The sequence below is a fragment of the Urocampus carinirostris genome, chromosome 1, assembly GCF_059441175.1.
Source record: "Urocampus carinirostris isolate Australia breed hairy pipefish chromosome 1, RoL_Ucar_1.0, whole genome shotgun sequence".
In the NCBI taxonomy this organism is placed as follows: Eukaryota; Metazoa; Chordata; class Actinopteri; order Syngnathiformes; family Syngnathidae; genus Urocampus; species Urocampus carinirostris.
In genome coordinates, this window is record NC_142349.1 from 72741314 (window position 1) to 72753577 (window position 12264).

Consider the following 12264-nt stretch of genomic DNA (forward strand, 5'->3'; position numbering starts at 1 on the left):
CTGTCTGTCTGTCTGTCTGTCCGTCCGTCCGTCCGTCCGTCCGTCCGTCCGTCCGTCCGTCCGTCCGTCCGTCCGTCCGTCCGTCCGTCCGTCCGTCCGTCCGTCCGTCCGTCCGTCCGTCCGTCCGTCCGTCCGTCCGTCCGTCCGTCCGTCCGTCCGTCCGTCCGTCCGTCCGTCCGTCCGTCCGTCCGTCCGTCCGTCCGTCCGTCCGTCCGTCCGTCCGTCCGTCCGTCCGTCCGTCCGTCCGTCCGTCCGTCCGTCCGTCCGTCCGTCCGTCTGTCTGTCTGTCTGTCTGTCATAGTTTCCCTGACCGGGAATCAAACCCGGGCCACAGCAGTGAGAGTGCTGGATCCTAGCCACTAGACCACCAAGGACTTTACTAGAAAAAAGTTGACTGTCGTCAAATCCATTTTATAAAAGGAACCTCTTTCAATGCTTTCTCCGATAAAAAAATTTCTGTCTTTCCGTCTATTATAATAGACCTGACCGGGAATCGAACCCGGGCCACAGCAGTGAGAGTGCTGGATCCTAGCCACTAGACCACCAAGGACTTTACTAGAAAAAAAGTTGACTGTCGGAAAACCCATTCTAGAAAAAGGAACCTCTTTCAATGTTCATTCCAATTCCTCAAGAGGAATTTTCTATCTGCGTGTAACAGTTTCCCTGACCTGGAATCGAACCCAGGCCACAGCAGTGAAAGTGCTGAATCCTAGCCACTAGACCACCAAGGACTTTACTAGAAAAAAAGTTGACTGTCGTCAAATCCATTCTATAAAAGGAACCTCTTTCAATGCTTTCTCCAATAAGAATTTTCTGTCTTTCCGTCTATAATAATAGACCTGACCTGGAATCGAACCCAGGCCACAGCAGTGAAAGTGCTGGATCCTAGCCACTAGACCACCAAGGACTTTACTAGAAAAAAAGTTGACTGTCGGAAAACCCATTCTAGAAAAAGGAACCTCTTTCAATGCTTTCTCCAATAAGAATTTTCTGTCTTTCCGTCTATTATAATAGACCTGACCGGGAATCGAACCCGGGCCACAGCAGTGAGAGTGCTGGATCCTAGCCACTAGTCCATCAGGGAATGAACAGGAAAAAAGTTGACTGTCGGAAAACCCATTCTAGAAAAAGGAACATCTTTCAATTTTCTTTCCAATTCCTCAAGAGGAATTTTCTATCTGCGTGTAACAGTTTTCCTGACCTGGAATCGAACCCAGGCCACAGCAGTGAAAGTGCTGGATCCTAGCCACTAGACCACCAAGGACTTTACTAGAAAAAAAGTTGACTGTCGTCAAATCCATTCTATAAAAGGAACCTCTTTCAATGCTTTCTCCAATAAGAATTGTCTGTCTGTCTGTCTGTCTGTCTGTCTGTCTGTCTGTCTGTCTGTCTGTCTGTCTGTCTGTCTGTCTGTCTGTCTGTCTGTCTGTCTGTCTGTCTGTCTGTCTGTCTGTCTGTCTGTCTGTCTGTCTGTCTGTCTGTCTGTCTGTCTGTCTGTCTGTCTGTCTGGCTGTCTGTCTGTCTGTCTGTCTGTCTGTCTGTCTGTCTGTCTGTCTGTCTGTCTGTCTGTCTGTCTGTCTGTCTGTCTGTCTGGCTGTCTGTCTGTCTGTCTGTCTGGCTGTCTGTCTGTCTGTCTGGCTGTCTGTCTGTCTGTCTGTCTGTCTGGCTGTCTGTCTGGCTGGCTGTCTGTCTGGCTGGCTGTCTGTCTGGCTGGCTGTCTGGCTGGCTGTCTGGCTGGCTGTCTGGCTGTCTGTCTGGCTGGCTGGCTGTCTGGCTGGCTGTCTGGCTGGCTGTCTGGCTGGCTGTCTGTCTGTCTGTCTGTCTGTCTGTCTGTCTGTCTGTCTGTCTGTCATAGTTTCCCTGACCGGGAATCAAACCCGGGCCACAGCAGTGAGAGTGCTGGATCCTAGCCACTAGACCACCAAGGACTTTACTAGAAAAAAGTTGACTGTCGTCAAATCCATTTTATAAAAGGAACCTCTTTCAATGCTTTCTCCGATAAAAAAATTTCTGTCTTTCCGTCTATTATAATAGACCTGACCGGGAATCGAACCCGGGCCACAGCAGTGAGAGTGCTGGATCCTAGCCACTAGTCCATCAGGGAATGAACAGGAAAAAAGTTGACTGTCGGAAAACCCATTCTAGAAAAAGGAACATCTTTCAATTTTCTTTCCAATTCCTCAAGAGGAATTTTCTATCTGCGTGTAACAGTTTTCCTGACCTGGAATCGAACCCAGGCCACAGCAGTGAAAGTGCTGGATCCTAGCCACTAGACCACCAAGGACTTTACTAGAAAAAAAGTTGACTGTCGTCAAATCCATTCTATAAAAGGAACCTCTTTCAATGCTTTCTCCAATAAGAATTGTCTGTCTGTCTGTCTGTCCGTCCGTCCGTCCGTCCGTCCGTCCGTCCGTCCGTCCGTCCGTCCGTCCGTCCGTCCGTCCGTCCGTCCGTCCGTCCGTCCGTCCGTCCGTCCGTCCGTCCGTCCGTCCGTCCGTCCGTCCGTCCGTCCGTCCGTCCGTCCGTCCGTCCGTCCGTCCGTCCGTCCGTCCGTCCGTCCGTCCGTCCGTCCGTCCGTCCGTCCGTCCGTCCGTCCGTCCGTCCGTCCGTCCGTCCGTCCGTCCGTCCGTCCGTCTGTCTGTCTGTCTGTCTGTCATAGTTTCCCTGACCGGGAATCAAACCCGGGCCACAGCAGTGAGAGTGCTGGATCCTAGCCACTAGACCACCAAGGACTTTACTAGAAAAAAGTTGACTGTCGTCAAATCCATTTTATAAAAGGAACCTCTTTCAATGCTTTCTCCGATAAAAAAAATTCTGTCTTTCCGTCTATTATAATAGACCTGACCGGGAATCGAACCCGGGCCACAGCAGTGAGAGTGCTGGATCCTAGCCACTAGACCACCAAGGACTTTACTAGAAAAAAAGTTGACTGTCGGAAAACCCATTCTAGAAAAAGGAACCTCTTTCAATGTTCATTCCAATTCCTCAAGAGGAATTTTCTATCTGCGTGTAACAGTTTCCCTGACCTGGAATCGAACCCAGGCCACAGCAGTGAAAGTGCTGAATCCTAGCCACTAGACCACCAAGGACTTTACTAGAAAAAAAGTTGACTGTCGTCAAATCCATTCTATAAAAGGAACCTCTTTCAATGCTTTCTCCAATAAGAATTTTCTGTCTTTCCGTCTATAATAATAGACCTGACCTGGAATCGAACCCAGGCCACAGCAGTGAAAGTGCTGGATCCTAGCCACTAGACCACCAAGGACTTTACTAGAAAAAAAGTTGACTGTCGGAAAACCCATTCTAGAAAAAGGAACCTCTTTCAATGCTTTCTCCAATAAGAATTTTCTGTCTTTCCGTCTATTATAATAGACCTGACCGGGAATCGAACCCGGGCCACAGCAGTGAGAGTGCTGGATCCTAGCCACTAGTCCATCAGGGAATGAACAGGAAAAAAGTTGACTGTCGGAAAACCCATTCTAGAAAAAGGAACATCTTTCAATTTTCTTTCCAATTCCTCAAGAGGAATTTTCTATCTGCGTGTAACAGTTTCCCTGACCTGGAATCGAACCCGGGCCACAGCAGTGAAAGTGCTGGATCTTAGCCACTAGACCACCAAGGACTTTACTAGAAAAAAAGTTGACTGTCGTCAAATCCATTCTATAAAAAGAACCTCTTTCAATGCTTTCTCCAATAAGAATCGTCCGTCCGTCCGTCCGTCCGTCCGTCCGTCCGTCCGTCCGTCCGTCCGTCCGTCCGTCCGTCCGTCCGTCCGTCCGTCCGTCCGTCCGTCCGTCCGTCCGTCCGTCCGTCCGTCCGTCCGTCCGTCCGTCCGTCCGTCCGTCCGTCCGTCCGTCCGTCCGTCCGTCCGTCCGTCCGTCCGTCCGTCCGTCCGTCCGTCCGTCCGTCCGTCCGTCCGTCCGTCCGTCCGTCCGTCCGTCCGTCCGTCCGTCCGTCCGTCCGTCCGTCCGTCCGTCCGTCCGTCGGAAAACCCATTCTAGAAAAAGGAACATCTTTCAATTTTCTTTCCAATTCCTCAAGAGGAATTTTCTATCTGCGTGTAACAGTTTTCCTGACCTGGAATCGAACCCAGGCCACAGCAGTGAAAGTGCTGGATCCTAGCCACTAGACCACCAAGGACTTTACTAGAAAAAAAGTTGACTGTCGTCAAATCCATTCTATAAAAGGAACCTCTTTCAATGCTTTCTCCAATAAGAATTTTCTGTCTTTCCGTCTATTATAATAGACCTGACCGGGAATCGAACCCGGGCCACAGCAGTGAGAGTGCTGGATCCTAGCCACTAGACCACCAAGGACTTTACTAGAAAAAAAGTTGACTGTCGGAAAACCCATTCTAGAAAAAGGAACATCTTTCCAATTCCTCAAGAGGAATTGTCTGTCTGTCTGTCTGTCTGTCTGTCTGTCTGTCATAGTTTCCCTGACCGGGAATCGAACCCGGGCCACAGCAGTGAGAGTGCTGGATCCTAGCCACTAGACCACCAAGGACTTTACTAGAAAAAAAGTTGACTGTCGTCAAATCCATTCTATAAAAGGAACCTCTTTCAATGCTTTCTCCAATAAGAATTTTCTGTCTTTCCGACTATTATAATAGACCTGACCGGCAATCGAACCCGGGCCACAGCAGTGAGAGTGCTGGATCCTAGCCACTAGTCCATCAGGGAATGAACAGGAAAAAAGTTGACTGTCGGAAAACCCATTCTAGAAAAAGGAACATCTTTCAATTTTCTTTCCAATTCCTCAAGAGGAATTTTCTATCTGCGTGTAACAGTTTCCCTGACCTGGAATCGAACCCGGGCCACAGCAGTGAAAGTGCTGGATCTTAGCCACTAGACCACCAAGGACTTTACTAGAAAAAAAGTTGACTGTCGTCAAATCCATTCTATAAAAAGAACCTCTTTCAATGCTTTCTCCAATAAGAATTGTCTGTCTGTCCGTCCGTCCGTCCGTCCGTCCGTCCGTCCGTCCGTCCGTCCGTCCGTCCGTCCGTCCGTCCGTCCGTCCGTCCGTCCGTCCGTCCGTCCGTCCGTCCGTCCGTCCGTCCGTCCGTCCGTCCGTCCGTCCGTCCGTCCGTCCGTCCGTCCGTCCGTCCGTCCGTCCGTCCGTCCGTCCGTCCGTCCGTCCGTCCGTCCGTCCGTCCGTCCGTCCGTCCGTCCGTCCGTCCGTCCGTCCGTCCGTCCGTCCGTCCGTCCGTCCGTCCGTCCGTCTGTCTGTCTGTCATAGTTTCCCTGACCGGGAATCAAACCCGGGCCACAGCAGTGAGAGTGCTGGATCCTAGCCACTAGACCACCAAGGACTTTACTAGAAAAAAGTTGACTGTCGTCAAATCCATTTTATAAAAGGAACCTCTTTCAATGCTTTCTCCGATAAAAAAATTTCTGTCTTTCCGTCTATTATAATAGACCTGACCGGGAATCGAACCCGGGCCACAGCAGTGAGAGTGCTGGATCCTAGCCACTAGACCACCAAGGACTTTACTAGAAAAAAAGTTGACTGTCGGAAAACCCATTCTAGAAAAAGGAACCTCTTTCAATGTTCATTCCAATTCCTCAAGAGGAATTTTCTATCTGCGTGTAACAGTTTCCCTGACCTGGAATCGAACCCAGGCCACAGCAGTGAAAGTGCTGAATCCTAGCCACTAGACCACCAAGGACTTTACTAGAAAAAAAGTTGACTGTCGTCAAATCCATTCTATAAAAGGAACCTCTTTCAATGCTTTCTCCAATAAGAATTTTCTGTCTTTCCGTCTATAATAATAGACCTGACCTGGAATCGAACCCAGGCCACAGCAGTGAAAGTGCTGGATCCTAGCCACTAGACCACCAAGGACTTTACTAGAAAAAAAGTTGACTGTCGGAAAACCCATTCTAGAAAAAGGAACCTCTTTCAATGCTTTCTCCAATAAGAATTTTCTGTCTTTCCGTCTATTATAATAGACCTGACCGGGAATCGAACCCGGGCCACAGCAGTGAGAGTGCTGGATCCTAGCCACTAGTCCATCAGGGAATGAACAGGAAAAAAGTTGACTGTCGGAAAACCCATTCTAGAAAAAGGAACATCTTTCAATTTTCTTTCCAATTCCTCAAGAGGAATTTTCTATCTGCGTGTAACAGTTTTCCTGACCTGGAATCGAACCCAGGCCACAGCAGTGAAAGTGCTGGATCCTAGCCACTAGACCACCAAGGACTTTACTAGAAAAAAAGTTGACTGTCGTCAAATCCATTCTATAAAAGGAACCTCTTTCAATGCTTTCTCCAATAAGAATTGTCTGTCTGTCTGTCTGTCTGTCTGTCTGTCTGTCTGTCTGTCTGTCTGTCTGTCTGTCTGTCTGTCTGTCTGTCTGTCTGTCTGTCTGTCTGTCTGTCTGTCTGTCTGTCTGTCTGTCTGTCTGTCTGTCTGTCTGTCTGTCTGTCTGTCTGTCTGTCTGTCTGTCTGTCTGTCTGTCTGTCTGTCTGTCTGTCTGTCTGTCTGTCTGTCTGTCTGTCTGTCTGTCTGTCTGTCTGTCTGTCTGTCTGTCTGTCTGTCTGTCTGTCTGTCTGTCTGTCTGTCTGTCTGTCTGTCTGTCTGTCTGTCTGTCTGTCTGTCTGTCTGTCTGTCTGTCTGTCTGTCTGTCTGTCTGTCTGTCTGTCTGTCTGTCTGTCTGTCTGTCTGTCTGTCTGTCTGTCTGTCTGTCTGTCTGTCTGTCTGTCTGTCTGTCTGTCTGTCTGTCTGTCTGTCTGTCTGTCTGTCTGTCTGTCTGTCTGTCTGTCTGTCTGTCTGTCTGTCTGTCTGTCTGTCTGTCTGTCTGTCTGTCTGTCTGTCTGTCTGTCTGTCTGTCTGTCTGTCTGTCTGTCTGTCTGTCTGTCTGTCTGTCTGTCTGTCTGTCTGTCTGTCTGTCTGTCTGTCTGTCTGTCTGTCTGTCTGTCTGTCTGTCTGTCTGTCTGTCTGTCTGTCTGTCTGTCTGTCTGTCTGTCTGTCTGTCTGTCTGTCTGTCTGTCTGTCTGTCTGTCTGTCTGTCTGTCTGTCTGTCTGTCTGTCTGTCTGTCTGTCTGTCTGTCTGTCTGTCTGTCTGTCTGTCTGTCTGTCTGTCTGTCTGTCTGTCTGTCTGTCTGTCTGTCTGTCTGTCTGTCTGTCTGTCTGTCTGTCTGTCTGTCTGTCTGTCTGTCTGTCTGTCTGTCTGTCTGTCTGTCTGTCTGTCTGTCTGTCTGTCTGTCTGTCTGTCTGTCTGTCTGTCTGTCTGTCTGTCTGTCTGTCTGTCTGTCTGTCTGTCTGTCTGTCTGTCTGTCTGTCTGTCTGTCTGTCTGTCTGTCTGTCTGTCTGTCTGTCTGTCTGTCTGTCTGTCTGTCTGTCTGTCTGTCTGTCTGTCTGTCTGTCTGTCTGTCTGTCTGTCTGTCTGTCTGTCATAGTTTCCCTGACCGGGAATCAAACCCGGGCCACAGCAGTGAGAGTGCTGGATCCTAGCCACTAGACCACCAAGGACTTTACTAGAAAAAAGTTGACTGTCGTCAAATCCATTTTATAAAAGGAACCTCTTTCAATGCTTTCTCCGATAAAAAAATTTCTGTCTTTCCGTCTATTATAATAGACCTGACCGGGAATCGAACCCGGGCCACAGCAGTGAGAGTGCTGGATCCTAGCCACTAGTCCATCAGGGAATGAACAGGAAAAAAGTTGACTGTCGGAAAACCCATTCTAGAAAAAGGAACATCTTTCAATTTTCTTTCCAATTCCTCAAGAGGAATTTTCTATCTGCGTGTAACAGTTTTCCTGACCTGGAATCGAACCCAGGCCACAGCAGTGAAAGTGCTGGATCCTAGCCACTAGACCACCAAGGACTTTACTAGAAAAAAAGTTGACTGTCGTCAAATCCATTCTATAAAAGGAACCTCTTTCAATGCTTTCTCCAATAAGAATTGTCTGTCTGTCTGTCTGTCTGTCTGTCCGTCCGTCCGTCCGTCCGTCCGTCCGTCCGTCCGTCCGTCCGTCCGTCCGTCCGTCCGTCCGTCCGTCCGTCCGTCCGTCCGTCCGTCCGTCCGTCCGTCCGTCCGTCCGTCCGTCCGTCCGTCCGTCCGTCCGTCCGTCCGTCCGTCCGTCCGTCCGTCCGTCCGTCCGTCCGTCCGTCCGTCCGTCCGTCCGTCCGTCCGTCCGTCCGTCCGTCCGTCCGTCCGTCCGTCCGTCCGTCCGTCCGTCTGTCTGTCTGTCTGTCTGTCTGTCATAGTTTCCCTGACCGGGAATCAAACCCGGGCCACAGCAGTGAGAGTGCTGGATCCTAGCCACTAGACCACCAAGGACTTTACTAGAAAAAAGTTGACTGTCGTCAAATCCATTTTATAAAAGGAACCTCTTTCAATGCTTTCTCCGATAAAAAAATTTCTGTCTTTCCGTCTATTATAATAGACCTGACCGGGAATCGAACCCGGGCCACAGCAGTGAGAGTGCTGGATCCTAGCCACTAGACCACCAAGGACTTTACTAGAAAAAAAGTTGACTGTCGGAAAACCCATTCTAGAAAAAGGAACCTCTTTCAATGTTCATTCCAATTCCTCAAGAGGAATTTTCTATCTGCGTGTAACAGTTTCCCTGACCTGGAATCGAACCCAGGCCACAGCAGTGAAAGTGCTGAATCCTAGCCACTAGACCACCAAGGACTTTACTAGAAAAAAAGTTGACTGTCGTCAAATCCATTCTATAAAAGGAACCTCTTTCAATGCTTTCTCCAATAAGAATTTTCTGTCTTTCCGTCTATAATAATAGACCTGACCTGGAATCGAACCCAGGCCACAGCAGTGAAAGTGCTGGATCCTAGCCACTAGACCACCAAGGACTTTACTAGAAAAAAAGTTGACTGTCGGAAAACCCATTCTAGAAAAAGGAACCTCTTTCAATGCTTTCTCCAATAAGAATTTTCTGTCTTTCCGTCTATTATAATAGACCTGACCGGGAATCGAACCCGGGCCACAGCAGTGAGAGTGCTGGATCCTAGCCACTAGTCCATCAGGGAATGAACAGGAAAAAATTTGACTGTCGGAAAACCCATTCTAGAAAAAGGAACATCTTTCAATTTTCTTTCCAATTCCTCAAGAGGAATTTTCTATCTGCGTGTAACAGTTTTCCTGACCTGGAATCGAACCCAGGCCACAGCAGTGAAAGTGCTGGATCCTAGCCACTAGACCACCAAGGACTTTACTAGAAAAAAAGTTGACTGTCGTCAAATCCATTCTATAAAAGGAACCTCTTTCAATGCTTTCTCCAATAAGAATTGTCTGTCTGTCTGTCTGTCTGTCTGTCTGTCTGTCTGTCTGTCTGTCTGTCTGTCTGTCTGTCTGTCTGTCTGTCTGTCTGTCTGTCTGTCTGTCTGTCTGTCTGTCTGTCTGTCTGTCTGTCTGTCTGTCTGTCTGTCTGTCTGTCTGTCTGTCTGTCTGTCTGTCTGTCTGTCTGTCTGTCTGGCTGTCTGTCTGTCTGGCTGTCTGTCTGTCTGGCTGTCTGTCTGTCTGTCTGTCTGTCTGTCTGTCTGTCTGGCTGTCTGTCTGTCTGTCTGTCTGTCTGTCTGTCTGTCTGTCTGTCTGTCTGTCTGTCTGTCTGGCTGGCTGGCTGTCTGGCTGGCTGTCTGTCTGTCTGTCTGTCTGGCTGTCTGTCTGTCTGGCTGGCTGTCTGGCTGGCTGTCTGGCTGGCTGTCTGTCTGTCTGTCTGTCTGTCTGTCTGTCTGTCTGTCTGTCTGTCTGTCTGTCTGTCATAGTTTCCCTGACCGGGAATCAAACCCGGGCCACAGCAGTGAGAGTGCTGGATCCTAGCCACTAGACCACCAAGGACTTTACTAGAAAAAAGTTGACTGTCGTCAAATCCATTTTATAAAAGGAACCTCTTTCAATGCTTTCTCCGATAAAAAAATTTCTGTCTTTCCGTCTATTATAATAGACCTGACCGGGAATCGAACCCGGGCCACAGCAGTGAGAGTGCTGGATCCTAGCCACTAGTCCATCAGGGAATGAACAGGAAAAAAGTTGACTGTCGGAAAACCCATTCTAGAAAAAGGAACATCTTTCAATTTTCTTTCCAATTCCTCAAGAGGAATTTTCTATCTGCGTGTAACAGTTTTCCTGACCTGGAATCGAACCCAGGCCACAGCAGTGAAAGTGCTGGATCCTAGCCACTAGACCACCAAGGACTTTACTAGAAAAAAAGTTGACTGTCGTCAAATCCATTCTATAAAAGGAACCTCTTTCAATGCTTTCTCCAATAAGAATTGTCTGTCTGTCTGTCTGTCTGTCCGTCCGTCCGTCCGTCCGTCCGTCCGTCCGTCCGTCCGTCCGTCCGTCCGTCCGTCCGTCCGTCCGTCCGTCCGTCCGTCCGTCCGTCCGTCCGTCCGTCCGTCCGTCCGTCCGTCCGTCCGTCCGTCCGTCCGTCCGTCCGTCCGTCCGTCCGTCCGTCCGTCCGTCCGTCCGTCCGTCCGTCCGTCTGTCTGTCTGTCTGTCTGTCTGTCATAGTTTCCCTGACCGGGAATCAAACCCGGGCCACAGCAGTGAGAGTGCTGGATCCTAGCCACTAGACCACCAAGGACTTTACTAGAAAAAAGTTGACTGTCGTCAAATCCATTTTATAAAAGGAACCTCTTTCAATGCTTTCTCCGATAAAAAAATTTCTGTCTTTCCGTCTATTATAATAGACCTGACCGGGAATCGAACCCGGGCCACAGCAGTGAGAGTGCTGGATCCTAGCCACTAGACCACCAAGGACTTTACTAGAAAAAAAGTTGACTGTCGGAAAACCCATTCTAGATAAAGGAACCTCTTTCAATGTTCATTCCAATTCCTCAAGAGGAATTTTCTATCTGCGTGTAACAGTTTCCCTGACCTGGAATCGAACCCAGGCCACAGCAGTGAAAGTGCTGAATCCTAGCCACTAGACCACCAAGGACTTTACTAGAAAAAAAGTTGACTGTCGTCAAATCCATTCTATAAAAGGAACCTCTTTCAATGCTTTCTCCAATAAGAATTTTCTGTCTTTCCGTCTATAATAATAGACCTGACCTGGAATCGAACCCAGGCCACAGCAGTGAAAGTGCTGGATCCTAGCCACTAGACCACCAAGGACTTTACTAGAAAAAAAGTTGACTGTCGGAAAACCCATTCTAGAAAAAGGAACCTCTTTCAATGCTTTCTCCAATAAGAATTTTCTGTCTTTCCGTCTATTATAATAGACCTGACCGGGAATCGAACCCGGGCCACAGCAGTGAGAGTGCTGGATCCTAGCCACTAGTCCATCAGGGAATGAACAGGAAAAAAGTTGACTGTCGGAAAACCCATTCTAGAAAAAGGAACATCTTTCAATTTTCTTTCCAATTCCTCAAGAGGAATTTTCTATCTGCGTGTAACAGTTTCCCTGACCTGGAATCGAACCCGGGCCACAGCAGTGAAAGTGCTGGATCTTAGCCACTAGACCACCAAGGACTTTACTAGAAAAAAAGTTGACTGTCGTCAAATCCATTCTATAAAAAGAACCTCTTTCAATGCTTTCTCCAATAAGAATCGTCCGTCCGTCCGTCCGTCCGTCCGTCCGTCCGTCCGTCCGTCCGTCCGTCCGTCCGTCCGTCCGTCCGTCCGTCCGTCCGTCCGTCCGTCCGTCCGTCCGTCCGTCCGTCCGTCCGTCCGTCCGTCCGTCCGTCCGTCCGTCCGTCCGTCCGTCCGTCCGTCCGTCCGTCCGTCCGTCCGTCCGTCCGTCCGTCCGTCCGTCCGTCCGTCCGTCCGTCCGTCCGTCCGTCCGTCCGTCCGTCCGTCCGTCCGTCCGTCCGTCCGTCCGTCCGTCCGTCCGTCCGTCCGTCCGTCGGAAAACCCATTCTAGAAAAAGGAACATCTTTCAATTTTCTTTCCAATTCCTCAAGAGGAATTTTCTATCTGCGTGTAACAGTTTTCCTGACCTGGAATCGAACCCAGGCCACAGCAGTGAAAGTGCTGGATCCTAGCCACTAGACCACCAAGGACTTTACTAGAAAAAAAGTTGACTGTCGTCAAATCCATTCTATAAAAGGAACCTCTTTCAATGCTTTCTCCAATAAGAATTTTCTGTCTTTCCGTCTATTATAATAGACCTGACCGGGAATCGAACCCGGGCCACAGCAGTGAGAGTGCTGGATCCTAGCCACTAGACCACCAAGGACTTTACTAGAAAAAAAGTTGACTGTCGGAAAACCCATTCTAGAAAAAGGAACATCTTTCCAATTCCTCAAGAGGAATTGTCTGTCTGTCTGTCTGTCTGTCTGTCTGTCATAGT

At 49.1% G+C, this 12264-nt stretch overlaps 1 non-coding gene across 1 annotated transcript; it reads right to left on the reverse strand.

Moving 5' to 3' along the window:
- Window positions 1-4434: 4434 nt before the first annotated feature.
- On the reverse strand, window positions 4435-4506 carry trnae-cuc (transfer RNA glutamic acid (anticodon CUC)). Its single transcript has one exon. It is a non-coding gene; the product is annotated as a tRNA-Glu (tRNA).
- Between the last annotated feature and the right edge of the window lie 7758 nt (window positions 4507-12264).